Source organism: Cebus imitator, unplaced genomic scaffold (assembly GCF_001604975.1).
Source record: "Cebus imitator isolate Cc_AM_T3 unplaced genomic scaffold, Cebus_imitator-1.0 Scaffold27, whole genome shotgun sequence".
Classification (NCBI taxonomy): Eukaryota; Metazoa; Chordata; class Mammalia; order Primates; family Cebidae; genus Cebus; species Cebus imitator.
The window spans coordinates 1,605,994-1,621,599 of record NW_016107342.1 but is presented as its reverse complement, the minus strand read 5'-3'; positions in this window follow the sequence as shown (position 1 = coordinate 1,621,599).

Genomic DNA, 15,606 nt, shown 5'->3' with positions numbered 1-15,606 from the left:
TGAATGAAAAAAGCTAGTTAAGTCAATTAATATAGAAAAAAGCAGATATCTAGGATAAAGAACATTACTCAAGACCAGAACACATTTCACAATGACAAAAGAATGTTTATCTGTATATATTATATAACAATTATAAATTTTATTTCATCTAATATTACCTTCACTTCAAATTATATAGAAAGAATTAAGAGATTTGAGTAAGTAGACAAAACTACAGGCAATAATAAAGGATTTTGAATACAAATCTTTCAGTAACTCATATAAGAGACAAAAATGTCATTCAGAATATAGAAGATTTTAATAACATGTTTGACAAATACATGTTCTCATACACACACACACACACACACACATAGGCCACATAACATTTTACACTAAGCTAAAAAAAAAGTAGAAATATATTGCAACATCTCAACAGATTCTAAAACAAAAGCAGAAAAAAACTCAGAGTACAGTATCTAATCAAAGTGGAAATAAGTTTGGAATGTATTGCAAAAAGACAACATGAAAATTCCCAGATATTTGGAAATTAAGTAACACACATCTAAATAACCCAGAAGTTTAAAAAAATGTAATTATAATGGAACTTAGAAAATACTGTGTTTTAAGTGGTAATAAAAATAAGGTGTATGTCAAAATAACGTTACCCACATAGAGCAGTGCTTAGAGGAAAACATGTAGAATATTCTAAGTTTGTTTCTTCCAGAAGCACTCCTTAATTGAACAATGTATTGAGAAATGCTTCAGAAAGAAAGAAGTAAAATATTGGAAACAACAGTTGGTGAAGTGTGAAAGTACAAGAAATATGAGATTTTACCTAAAGGTTCAGCTACAATTTGATCCCATGGAGAGCTCTAGAACTAAAATTGCATCTCAATTTCAGTTCCATCTTGAGGCAAGAGAGCTGGCTTATGGAACTCTGAATCAGTCAGTAATTGACTATGGTCTATTCCAAGGAGATGGAAAATTTTCAGCACTTCAAGCTCTCTCCAAATAATCAAGGCTGCTCAGGTATTGCCAAGACAACTCTCTGAAAAATCCTCAACTGTAAGCTAGAAGCTGGAGGATGGACCAAAAACACTAGAAAAGAAGTATTTGGGGGAATCTGTGTGCCATACTGGGGGGATTTAAGCTTCCAAGCACTTATAGACTTTTATATTGGTGAGGTAGTTTTAGTGCCCTGAGGGTAATTCTCTGAAGAAGTTTGAAGCTACACACCATTAGTAGCAAAGAACACAGAAACTGGGAATTGAGCACATAGCATGGTGATTTACACAAGGCTTTGAAGGTGTTCACTTGGTAGTGTTAGGCTGAAAATCAGTCTCTAAGATTCTGTCTCAAGAAGTCATCAAATAAAAGTAAATTAAATGCAAAGAAGTAGAAAGCAGAAAATAATAAATATGAGTAGAAATTAATGACTCAGAGATAAATTCAAAATAAATAAACCACAATATCAAAAGTTGCTTCTTTGAAAATACTAATTACTGTAGTAAAATTACCTGTCAAGAAATTATGAGAAATACAAATTATTCATATGAGCATTTTAGAAAAGGTGAATATCACTACAGCTCTTACAGGTAATAGATAATATGAAAAATATATGTTATGAATATGAAAATTTATAAAAATATGCAAAGTTTTAAAAAACCTTAATATAGAAACAAGATAAAATAGTCAATATGAAGCATTTATAGCTAATTAGTAATTGAATCTTATTTGAGTCAATATTGAAAACCTTTCCACAAGGAAATTATAAATTCAGATGATTTTATTGATACATTCTACAATGTATGTATAAAGTAAATTGCACTAAAATTATAAAACTCTTCCAGATAATAGAAAATTATTTATAATACAGCAAAATTTTAATCCCAAAAAATGACAAGGACTTTACAAAAAATAAAGAAAATTACAGCTCAACCTCTCTCATTAATCTAGCTGTAAAATATTTAAATACAATTAGCAATGCAAATTAATAAAATATAGAATGATACTACATTAAGACCAAGTTGGATTTATTTCAGAAATGTAAGGAAGTTTCAATACCCAACAATGTAACTTACAAAACTAATGATAAGGGAGCAAAAACCACGTTATCATTCCAATACATGAAAAAAACACATTTGAGAAAAGTTAAAACATTTTGATGACAAAACTAGGAACAAAAGAAACTATCTTAAACTAAAAAATAAAATCCTACCAAAAAGCATATGTAATAGTGAAATATCTACTTTTTTCTTAGAGATAGATATAAGACTATAATGTTTGCTCTTAATACCTCTAATACTCAATAATAAATGGAATTCAATATTGTATTCTTGCCTAGCAATGAGCAGCAATGATGCAGCAAAACAGAATAAAAAGAATTAATTCTGCTTTTAAAAAATGTATGAAACAATAATTTTCAGATAATGATTGTTTGTCAGTGGAATGCAATGACTCTGAGAAAGGGGAAACAAACAAGATAATTCCTGCAATTGCCCTGGTTTGTGCCCTTGAGTATATAGGGAGAGACAAGCCAAGTGTCTCCCTCAGTTGAAGGTATTGAACCAGGAGTTCTCTCTGCAGTAGCACCCAGCAGCCTCCTTGAATAGAGAGGACAGAAGAAGAAGTCCAGGGAGGACACAATGGTACCGTTTGAAAGACAGAGATACAGAGATTAAAGAGCTGCAAAATAACTTCATAAATCTGCAATGGGTTCCTTTAAGTATTCAAGTGAGTTATGTATGAGCATATGTGTTTAAGAAACTATCTGATGCTGGGATAAGAACCACTTAAGAGAAGCAAAGAGAACAATACCTGGCACTCATACCAGTCCAGGAATGGTTCCTGTTTCTACCAGTAGGACACTGGATAGAATAATCAGAATGATGGTTTCATCTCAGTGATAAAGAGAAAACACTAGACTGAAGACTAATTTGTTCCTATGGAAGCCTAAAAGCAACTCTCAAAAAGATCAAACTATTTCCAAACAAATTAACTGGGTCTCAGAATATAGCCCAAGGTAATTATCAAAACATGAGTTTTCAGAACTCAAAAGGTAGAACTGATAATGTCTGACAATCCATCAAAAATTACCAAGAAAGAATCCGAAAAATTATAATTCGAATGTGTTGAACAATCGATCAGTTAACACATGTATAGAAAAGACATGAATGATAATTAGCAAACATGGACATTCAAACAATTTTTACAATCATACTCCATATATTTAAGATGGCAAAACTTGAGCATGCTTAACAAACACATAGGATTTATTATAGACACCCTATGTAGAGATGGGAGCTAAAAGTTCTGAGATGAAAAAGGAACTGGATGAGATGAGCTGCAGGTGCTGTAGAAGAAAAGATAAGTTGAATAATAGCAACAGAAACTAAAAGTAATGATACAGAGAGGTAAAACGGTAAGAAAACTGAAAAGAGCATTAGGATGTGTGAGACATCTTCAAGTAGCCTCGGTGTAATTAGAAACTCTGAGTAAGGGTGACAGTTTCAACACAGTTTTTCTCTGACACCTTCCGAGAAATAAGGTGACAAATAAATTTTTGATGAAACAGTGAAAGATTAACCAAATTTGGTGAAAAGTATGAGCCCATAGTTTAAGAATCTCAAAATCCTCAAGCACAAGAGAGAAGAAAACTATACTGTAATTTATCACAATCAAATTGTTTAAAATAAGTGATAGAAAAATCTCAAATGTATCTAGAAAAAGAAGCCATATTACAAAGAAGGACAAATATCAAAGTTTCAGTGCAATTCTTGTCAGCAACAATTTAAGCCATAAGAGAGTAAAGCAATATATTAAAAATACTTCAAACAGCCATTCTTGAATTCTACAAGGAAAATGCCTTTCGAAAAAGTAGGCAAAATAAGGACTTTTAGAGACATAGAAAAGCTAAAACAGTTACCAGAAGACCTTCATTGCAGAAAATGGTATTGAAAGTCTTTTAGGTAGAAGGAAAATGATATCAGATAGAAATTTGCATTTACCTGTAATCTCTATGTTTTAGGAGGCTAAGGTAGAAAGATCACTTGAGACTAGGAGTTCTTAGGCCATCCTAGGCAACATAGTGAGACATCAAGTTTCCAAGAATAACAGAGTAGCCTGGTATATTAGCATGCACCTATAGTCCCAGCTACTTGGGAGGTTGAGGCAGGAGGATTGCTTGAGGCTAGGAGTTTGAGGCTATAGTGAGATCTGCTTGCACCCCTGAACTTCAGTCTATATGACAGAGCAAGATCCTGTCCCAAAGAAAGAAGAAGAATGACAACAAAAAGAAATCTGCATCTATACAAATGAATGAATAGCACCAGAATTTGTAAATACGCAGACAAATATTGCAGATCATTTTCTTAGTTAAAAAGCTCTTAAGATAATAGACTGTTTAAAGGAACAAAAATATATTGGAGTTTATAGCATGGAGGAAACAAAATGTAAGACAAGACTAGCACAAAGGCTGGGAAGGGGGAAATGAAGTATACTTGTAAGTTGCATACCGTATGTGAATTGGTATAATATCACTTGAAGGTGGGACTGAAATGTTAAAGATGTGTACTATTCACCTTAAATTATTTTCCAAAATAACAAAGCATTGCAGCTAATAATCCAAAAAATGAGAAAAAATGGAGGCATAAAACTACTCAAATTGAAAGTAGACAGAGTAGAAGTAAAAAGAAACAAAATAGATTGGATAAATAGTAAAAAAGAAGAAGATGGTACATTTAAACGTGTATCTATAATTACATTAAATGTAAATGGCCTGAATAATTAAAAGCAGAGATTTCCAGATTGGATTTTAAAATACAGCAAAACCCAACAACTGTATATTGTCTACAAGAAGCACACTTTAAATATATGCAAATCAAACGAAGCCTACATTGGCTATATCAGTATTAGATAAAGTGGATTACCTAGTAAATGATATTTTCAAAGATAATAAGATTTCTTAATGATATTTTCAAAAGTAATAAGTGACATAATGAGGTCAATTCATGTATAGGACATAATCCTAAAATGTTTATGTATTCAATAACAGAGATTCAAAATACATAAAGCAAAAATGTATAGAACTAAATAAGAAATAGACAAATTTACAAATAGTTGTAGATTTCAATAATGCTCCCTCAATAACTGACAGAACATACACATGGAAAATCAGTAAGTATATAAAAGACTTAAAGGACACTGTCAAGCAAGTTGGCTTAAAATGTATCAAACATTCCACACAAAAACAGCATAATATACAAAAGTGGTATAACCACTGAGGAAAACAATGTGGCAGTTTCTTAAAGCGTTAAACATGTAAGAGTCATTTTACCTAGCTATTTAACTGCTAGATATTGAGTCAAGAGAAATGAAAGTATATGTCCACACAAAGACTTTTTGTATGAGGCTTCGTAGAGGGACAGGACTAATAGGATAGATACATATGTGAAAGGGAGTTTATTATGGAGCACTGACTCCCAGGGTCACAAGATAAAGTCCCATGATAGGCTATTTCCAAGCTAAGGAGCAAGGAAGTCAGTTTGAGTCTGAAAATCACAAAAGTAGGGAAGCTGACAGCGCTCCCTTCAGTCTGTGGCTGAAGGCTCCAGAGCCCCTGGCAAACCACTGGTGTAGGTCCAAGTGTTCAAAAGCTGAAGAACTTGGAGTCTGACCTTTGAAGGTAGAAGCATCTAGCATGGGAGTTCAGAAGACTCAGGCAGTCCAGTCCTTCCATGTTCTTCTACCTGCTTTATTCTAACCATGCTGGCAGCTGATTAGATTTTTTTGTGCCCACCCAGATTGAGGGTGGGTCTGCATCTCCCAGTCCACTGACTCAAATGTTAATCTCCTTTGGTAAAACCCTCACAGACACACCCAGGAATGATACTTTGCATCCTTCAATCTAATCAAGTCAACAACACTCAATACTAACCATCACCTTGTACACAAGTGTTAATAGCAACCTTATTTATAATAGCCAAAAACTGGAAACAATTCAAATATCCAGCAACAGGTGAATAAATAAATTATCATATAGATATAAATTATATAGCTGAATATATGGATTAAATAGATAGACATAGAGATGATGAAATGTCTCAAAGAAATTAAAAGTAATCCACATGCATAGATACATAGATACATGCAACAACATGGGTAAATCCCAAAAAAATTATGCTGAGTAACATAGGTTGGACAAAAGTAATATACACTGTGTGATTCATTTATATAAAATTCTAGAACGTGCAAGTAGTCTTTAGTGACAGAAAACAGAATAATGGTTGCCTAGGAATGTAAATAATGTTAGAAAAAGGGTTATAAGAGAGTAACTATAAAAACACACGAAGAAATTTTGTGGGCTGTCAGTTTAAAATAATGAACATATCCATCCATCACTCCATAAAATTTACCATCCATCAGCCCATAAGTATATACATATGCCAGATTCATCAAGTTATATACTTTAAATCTGTGAAGTCCATAGATTGTTAATTATACCTCAATGTAAATATACAATGTAAGTATTGTAAAGAAATACAATTGTCATTATTGCTAATAACATAATTAAAAACCTAGAAAACCTAAAGTAACCACGGATAAACTATTAGAGATAATGTTGTTAGATACAATGTTGCCAGATACAAAAATCCATATATAAAAAGCAAGTCTTTCTATAAATCAGCAATAATAAAGAAATTAAATATAAAGATATAATTTATATTATTAAAAATCGAATTTCTCATAATGTAACAAAAATATACAGCATCTTTTCAAAGATAACTTCAAATATAATAAAAAGAAGGCAAGGAGACATAAAAAATGGAAACATATACTATGTTAAGTTAAAAGAGTCAATATTTTAAAGATATCAACTTTCCATAAATTAGTTTATGGTTTCAATATTAATCAAATAAAATCAAGCAAAGTTTTGGTGGAAACTGACACATTGATTCTAAAATGTACACATAAATGCAAAGGGCCAAAATAGTTCGATTTTGGAGAGGAAGAAAAATGAATGATAATGTTTTGATTTCCATTACAGAAATCAAAACATTATCATTCTACATTAATTTTGGCAATGTGATATTGCAGCAAGCATAGAGAATTGATCTTGTAATGATGTAGATTCCACAATGATATAGATTCCACAAACAAGCCAACATGTATTTAAACAAGCCTACATGTATATAAATGGCATAGATTCTACAAACAAGCCTATGTATATATAAACATTAGATTTGTGACAAAGTTGAAAATGTAGAACAGTAAGATTCAAAATATTTTCCTAATGATGCTGCTGAATTAATAAAATATTCATGTGGAAAAAGTTAATCTTAACCCACACCATAGAAAAATTAATTATAACTTATTACATATTAAAGCGTCAAAGGTAAACAAGTAATCCTTCTAGAAATTAACATGGGAGAACATTTTTATAACCTACATGTAGGGAAAATATCTTTAACCAGACACCTAATATATTAACTATAAACGAAAGAATTGAGAACTTTTGTACCTGAATAATAAAAAGAAAAGTAAGCTGATTAAAAGCAGGCAAAGAAAAACAACAACAACAAAAATGAGCAAATACCTGGCTAGGCATTTCTCCAAAGAAGATTGCAGATGTCAGTAAGCACATAGAAAAATGCTCAAATGCTCAACATCATTAGTCATCAGAGAAATGTACATCAAAGCCACAATGAGACACCACTTTTCACCCATTAGGTTAACTATAATCAAAAGGATGTCATAATAAGTATTGTCTAGGATGTAGAGAAATTGTAAACCCCATACATTGCTGGTGGGACTATAAAATGACACAGCTGCAACGGAAATGAGTCTGGCAATTCCTCAAAATGTTAAATTAAGTTACCATGTAACCCAGCAATTTCACTCCTAGGTATATATACACAAGAAAAATGAAGACATATGTCCACACAAATGCTTATATGTGAATGTTCATAGCAGCATCGTTCATAATAACCAAAACAGTGGAAATAACCTAAATGTTGAATGAATGACTAAATTAAAAATGTGGTATATTTATGTAATTAAATATTTTTCATCTATAAAAAGGAATAAGTGTTGATGCTTAGTACAACATGGATGAACTTTGAAAACATTATATTAAGGAAACCTCACAAATGACCACATAGTGTTATGATTCCACTGATATGAAAAGTGCAGAATAGGCAAATATGTAGAGACAGAAAAATATTTGTGATTGTCTAAGCCTTGTGAAGCATGGCAAGGATATGGAGATGTATTATAAATGAATATGGGATTTATCTGGGGGTGATGAAAATGTTCTTGACATAGTTGTGGTGATGGTTACGCAGCTCTGTGAATATACTAAAAACTATTTTGCTATACAGTTTAAGTGGGTGAGTTGTGTTATAAATTTTATCTCAATAAAGCTGTGATAGGTAGGTAGATAGAAATAAAAATGATTGGCAGGTAGATAGGTAAATTTATAGACAAGACAGTTGTTTTAAAGTGGAAACTTCTGTTCATTAAGGAATTCCTTTAAGAACATTAAAATACAAGACCCAGAATGCAAGACATTTTTAACACATGTCATCAATAAAGGTCTAGTATTCAGAATGTATAAAAAAAGTGCAAACCAACCAACATTAAAACATGGATCTAAGACTTGAGTAGGACATTACACAACAGAAACTATCCAAATGTTTCAATACGCATATTATAATGTGCTCAATCTCACTAACCATCAGGGAAATGAAAACTGAAATCAAAATGAGATTTTTCAGAACTGAATGCATAAAATCTGAGAAGACAAAATTTCTTGTCTAGGTAAAGATATGGAGAAACTAGAATTTCCATACACTCTGAACAGTAGTGAAAATTTATGCAATTGCTTTTGAACAATTCTTGACATTTTCTAATAACATCGATTTATCCTTTGATTGGACAGTTCTTTTCTTAGGAATCTACACTACATAAATAAGTACACGTGTTAAACTAAGGACAAGTATAAGAATTCTTATAACAATATTATGGATAATAACCAATACTAGAAACAATCCAAATGATTGTCAACTCTAACGTGGATCTATAAATTATAGCACTGTATGGAATAGCATACTGCACTGGAAAGGAACTACTGCAACATATGGCTATATCTCATGAACACAGAATTGAGAAAAAAAAACATATGCAAAGGAATGTGTATAATGTCTTTATATTAAGTTCCAAATAGGTGTTAGAAATTGGGATACTGGTTACCTCTGGGAAACTGTGAAGGGAATTTGATTGAGGGAATCATGCTGTGATGTTTTTAGTTATGTGGTATCACCAGCTTACATCAATGTGTAAGGATTGTTAAGTTTGCAAATATTGCAGGCTGACTGATGTCAACTTAGTAACTTGAAATTAGCCATATTGGGAGTATTCACACTGAAAATGGATTTTTTCAGTGTAGTGTGTTTTTGTTTTCCAGTGGAGGAGCTTGTTGTTACACATTTACTAACATTCCACTGATACAAGGATTTATGCACGTGTGATTTGTCAACTTTTCTCTACTGATGTTATAGTTCAAGATATAAGTTAGTTCATGTTTTAAAGAAGGAAATAATGAAAGCCATTGTAATTTCAAACAAATATCCCTATAGCATAACCTAACCCAAATCCAGGGAAAATGGGGCAGGAGAACCAAGTAGGCAGCTGTGAGAGGAGCAACAGGGCCAAAGCACTCATAAAACAACATTGATTTCCTCTCTGCTTTAACTACCTAGATCAAAGGTCATGATGTTTTGTTTTTACAGAGGTCAGATGGGTTGTAGAAATATGTTTGCATATTTATTCACATAGGAATATTCTGCACTTCCACACAGATTTCTTTTTAAAATTTTTTTCTTGAAAATCACATACCTCTTAATATATTTGAAACTTTGTGATTAAGAGATTGAGACCTGGTTTTAGACTGCCAATGTTTAAATATAGGATTTTAATTTTTTTAGGTATGTGATCCTGGGCAACTATATAACTTGCTTCCAGTTTCCTCATTAGCCAAATAGGAAAAATAATCATACCCATAACTTACTCATTTAGACCAATTTTCAGGTTAAGACTTATGGGCCAGATATGAGTCTTAGAGCAGGGAATGTAGTAAGAAGTAAAATATATGAATATCTATTATATTAATATGAAATTGCCTCTATAATAATGGGGGGCACAGAGAATAAATAGAATATATAAGTAAAATCTATAGGAGGTAATAAACATGGAGGAAAATCAACTAGGAAAGAGAGATAGGTATATTGAGGTATAAATTAGGTGGTATTAAATTTAGTGGTTAGTTTTTACTGAGAAGATGACATTAAGTAAAGACTTAAGAGCAACTATATGGGAGAAGTGCATTACAGGAAGAGGGGACAGAAAATGGGAAAGGCCCTAAGGAAGAAGTAGTCCCCAAAGATTTGATAACTAGCATAGATGCCAGTGTGATTGAAGCAGAGTGAGAAAAGGTCAGATAGGCCACTGAAAGGACTCTGATATATATTTTTTAAGATCTTAGTTTTTTAAAATGTTTTTATTGTTGTTGTTATTTATTTATGGTATACTTTAAGCTCTGGGGTACATGTGCAGATTGTGCAGATTTGTTACATAGGTATACACGTGCCATGGTGGTGGTTTCTGATATTTACTCAGACTGAGATGTGGAGGCGTTGAGGGTTTTAAGCAGAGTGGTAATAAGATGTAACTTGGGTTTAAGAATAGATTCAAGATTCTCACTCATAGGCGGGTGTTGAACAATGAGAACACATGGACACAGGGAGGGGAGCACTACACACTGGGGTCAGTTGGGGGGAAATAGGGGAGGGAGGGTGGGGGGTGGGAAGCTGGGGAGAGATAGCAAGGGGAGAAATGCCAGATGTAGGTGATGGGGAGGAAGGCAGCAAATCACACTGCTACATGTGTTCCTATGCAACAATTTTGCATGTTCTTCACATGTACCCCAAAACCTAAAATGCAATAAAATAAATAAATGGGGGGAAAAAAAGAATAGATTCAAGAAAGGCAAGGAGAGAAACAGAAGGCGATTACAGTAGTTTCCCCCTCTTATTTTTGGCTTCAGTTGCACATGCTTTAAGTTATCTGTGATCTGCAGTTCAAAAAGGTGAGTACAGTAAAGTCAGATCATTTTGAGAGAGAGAAATCATATTCACATAACTTTCATTTCAGCGTATTGTTATAATTATCCTATTTAACTATCGGTTTCTGTTGTTAATCATTTAATATTCTTAATTTATAAATTAAACTTTATTACTGGTATGCAAGTATAGAAGAAAAATGTAGTTTGTAGGTTTTTTAAAATATTTTTTTGAGACAGTTTTGCTCTGTCGCCCAGGCTGGAGTACAGTGGCGTGGTCTCAGCTCACTGCAACCTCTGCCTCCTAGGTTCAAGGAATTCTCCTACCTCAGCCTCCTGAGCAACTGGGAATTACAGATGCCTGCCACCATGCCTGGCTAATTTTTTTATTTTTTAGTAGAGATGGGGTTTCACCATATTGGCCAGGCTGGGCTCAAACTCTTGACCTCAGGTGATCTGCCCATCTTGGCCTCCCAAAGTGCTGGGATTACAGGCCTGAGCCACTGTGCCCGGCCAAATTTATGGGTTTTTATATGACATAGGGTCTGCAGTTTCACGTATCCACTGGAGGTCTTAAAAATTCTTCCCTGGGAAGAGGGTGTACTGCTGTAGAATAATTCATGTGAGAAATGATGGTCCCTTTGTCCAGTTAGCTTTTGCATTTGTCAAAGTAGATTCAACTTTTCTATATCTAATTTTAAGGGAAACCAAATATCTAGTTTATTTTAATAATAAATATCCTCATTTTCTAATGTTGGATTAATTAATTTTGTTTTGTTTCCTAACATGCGAGGATACTCATACATGCAATCTATATCTACAGATTTTTAACTGGAATCTTTTATCACAAGAATACTGTTCCTAACTCTTTCAACTGCTCTTTGTGATAAGTCTTTTCTTCATAAACAAATGAGTTTCAAATCAGTTTCTGGCTTGATTTCTCTCCTTACTTACTCCATACCTTTTGGTGTTGGCTTTCAGTATTCTGTCCTGAGACGTAAAATATAACAAATTGTTTGTTAAATATATCCCTTAGTAGAAAAGGCAAATAGGAAACAAGATAAATAAGCAAAAGAAATAGACAAGTAAAACATGCCCAACTTTTCTTTAATATTCGAAGGAAGAAAGCAAAAATATGTATTCACCCTGAATCATGGACAGTGGCTATAAAATGCAAATTGGAGACAACTTTCTAGATGTTATTGAAATATCCACCTAAATTTTGATGTAGACAGTACATATTTACTTTAAAATCTAGAAGTCATTACTTCTATACTTTTTAAGGGAAGAGTTTACAAGGACTTGTAGTAAATTCTACCATACATTCAGCAGTAATAAAGTACTTGGCTGAGAATCCTACTCAAATAGTTTTAAAGAAAGGTATATCACAGTGAGACTCATAATCCATATGTATAAATTTGTTCATCTTTTCATTGGTACTGATAACACAAATCTCAATCATTAAAATGTAGATTTTTAAAAAATTGAATAAAGAAGTCCTAGATGATTTACTTCTCAATAATGTAAAATAAGATAATTTGAAAGTAAATTACTTTCAAATACATAAATGTTTTCAGGGATTTTGTACTTTCTCCTGAAACTCTAGAAATTGGGTTGCCAAAAGGCAAAATATTGTGATAAAATATCACTTTGTAAAAAAGAATTCTGAATTTTCAAAATGTTGGAGTTATCAAAGTGTTTTGAGTCCTGACAAACAGATCATGCTTCTATTCCTCTTTCTTCTTTTCCTCCTCTTTCATATATTAGCCAGTTTAGGACATCTTTGTACTTGCCAGAGTGAGCTAAGCAAAGTTCAGAACAAATAAGAGATGTGGGATATAGTTGCTTCACTATTTAGGACCAAATCGGTTGACTTCTATCCTCTTTCACTATATGCAAAGTTTATAGAGGTTTCAGCAGATGGTTACTGGCATGATGGTCTTCGCCAAAGAGAGGAGCATTCACTTCCTAACTATAAAGTCATTAAAAAACCCTGATAATGAAGAGACTGCCTGAAAAAAGCCAGTTTCTTCTGATATTGAAGTGGTTATTTAGGAGAGAAAAATATAGAACTATATGATGACTCATGCTATTTTTCGGGCTCTCATTAAGAGGCACTCCATTCTATTGGGGATTATTTCTATGACCAATGTGACAAAAGTCCCTCGGGCTTACACTTTAAGTGGGAATCTGTGTGCATGTGTGTGCTGATGCATGGTTGTATGTATGATACACTGAGGACAAACGCAAATGATAGGGGTAGTAATTAGGTCTAGGAGCAGAAGCAGGAGCGCTCATAGTACCAATGTTTATTCTGATTATAAATTAGGATCATTACTGAGTTTAGGGATTTGAGGGGCAGAAAGCAGTGAGAACAGTGATATATATACAAATAGTTTTGATCACCTGGACTCCTATTCCTAAATTGTCCCCATAACAAGGACCATGAAACCTTCCTGGATCCAACTTAAGCCTCTTTTATACTTTAGAAATAACAGCAGTACCTTTTAAAAATACAAGGACTTAGAAATCGCTATGATTTACTGAGTACCTAGTCTCATGGTAATATACTAGGGAATCTCCACATACTGCATCATGTAATTCTCAAAACATCTATTATTGTATGTAGTGTATACTTATTTTACCAACAAAGTAACTACTTCTCAGAGTATTTCTCAAAGTGACTACTTCTCAGACATACCCAATGTCATGCAGCTATGAAAGGACAGAACTGGATACTTATTCCACGTCTGTTGTAAAGTCCACAGTTAGTTTGCGGACCCTTGACCTGAGAAGGAATGTGATATTTAGAAGAAAAAAAATTGACAACTTTGTGTAGACTGGTGAATGAAAAATGAGAGTGATTGTTCATTTACTATTTTTATGGTTTTTTTTTTTTTTGTGATGAAAACAAAAGTAGAAGCCCTGCTTTTGAAAAGCTGATTCTAGTATAGTATCTTTTTCTGTGCCTCCCTCCCCTCTCCTTCCCTCCCCTCCTGTCCCCTCCCCTCTTTTTCCCTCCCCCTCTCTTTTTCCCTTTCTCTCTTTCTCTCTTCCTCTCTTCCTCTCTTTCTCTTTCTCTCTTTCTTGATACAGTTTCGCTCTTGTTGCCCAGGCTGGAGTACAATGATGCGATCTCGGCTCACCGCAACCTCTGCCTTCCAGTTCAAGCGATTCTCCTGCCTCAGCCTCCTGAGTAGCTGGGATTACAGTCACCTCTCACCATGCCTGGCTAATTTTTGTAACTTTAGCAGAGATGGGATTTCACCATGTTGGCCAGGCTGATCTTGAACTCCTGACCTCAGGTGATCTGCCTGCCTCAGCATCCCAAAGCGCTGGGATTACAGGCGTAAGCCATCGAGCCTGGCTTCCTATCTTTAATGGATGCCTACAGGCCATGACACTAGGTCTTACCAATTTTTAAAATTGAGCTACTGGCAGCTCACATGGTATGCAGAGTTGGGGGGGGGCAGAAGTATTATTTTCAGCTTTCATTTTTAGCCACTCTAAAAATATCCATTATTCAATATTTAAATAACTCCAAAAGATAATATAACACCATATGTGTCACATGACATATTTAGTCCTACTGCATATTTTATGAGAGGTTGCTATAAAAGTGAACTTTTCAAATTCAAGAATCTTGTAGAAATTACACACTTAGAAAGATAGCTTTGGGTATTTGCTTCTAAAAAATAAACTGTACTACAATTTAAAGATTCATACACAAATCTACACACATACTTATGTAATAACCTTTTGTTCAAAGAAGCAGCATAAAGGTGTCAGTTAAGTTGATATAACTAAAAGCCTGAAAAAAAGTCTTGCAGAACTATTTCATATATCCTGGGGCATAAATACACTTAAATGTTTTCAATTCTATTTCTTTATAAATTTGAGTAATTCTTAATATCCTACACTATAAATTGTGAAGGGTCAATTCTCATGTTTATGGAATTTTTCATGGAGAGAATAATATTATGTTCTTTATGGCTAATAGACTCCATTGCTTTTGTATTATACTGATGACTATTTCAAGGCAATTGTACTTAGAAATATTGCTACAGATTCCACCCTAATATTACTTTCCTAACACTAAATGAATGAGGCCTATCATTTAAAGATTTCATAATTTTTCCTTTTCTTAATTTGTTAAGTTTTAATACCATTTTTATTTTACTATATCTTACATTTATAAAATGCTTTGTATTTTCCAAAGAAATATACATATGATGTATTTTATAGCATATATATATCTGTATAGTTCCTTTTCATATACATATTATAATATAATTACTACATACATCTGAATTAATGGACTGTTATGCATTTTGGGTTAATGAAAAATTCTAATATGTTATATTTTTATATTTAATCTATACTATAATATGAACTTCTAATATTTTATGTCCCTTTATTTATTTAGCAAAGTTTCACAACATTCTTCACAGTTAATGGTAGTCAACTTTCCTACCGGATGAATCATTCTTTTGACATTTAATACTGAG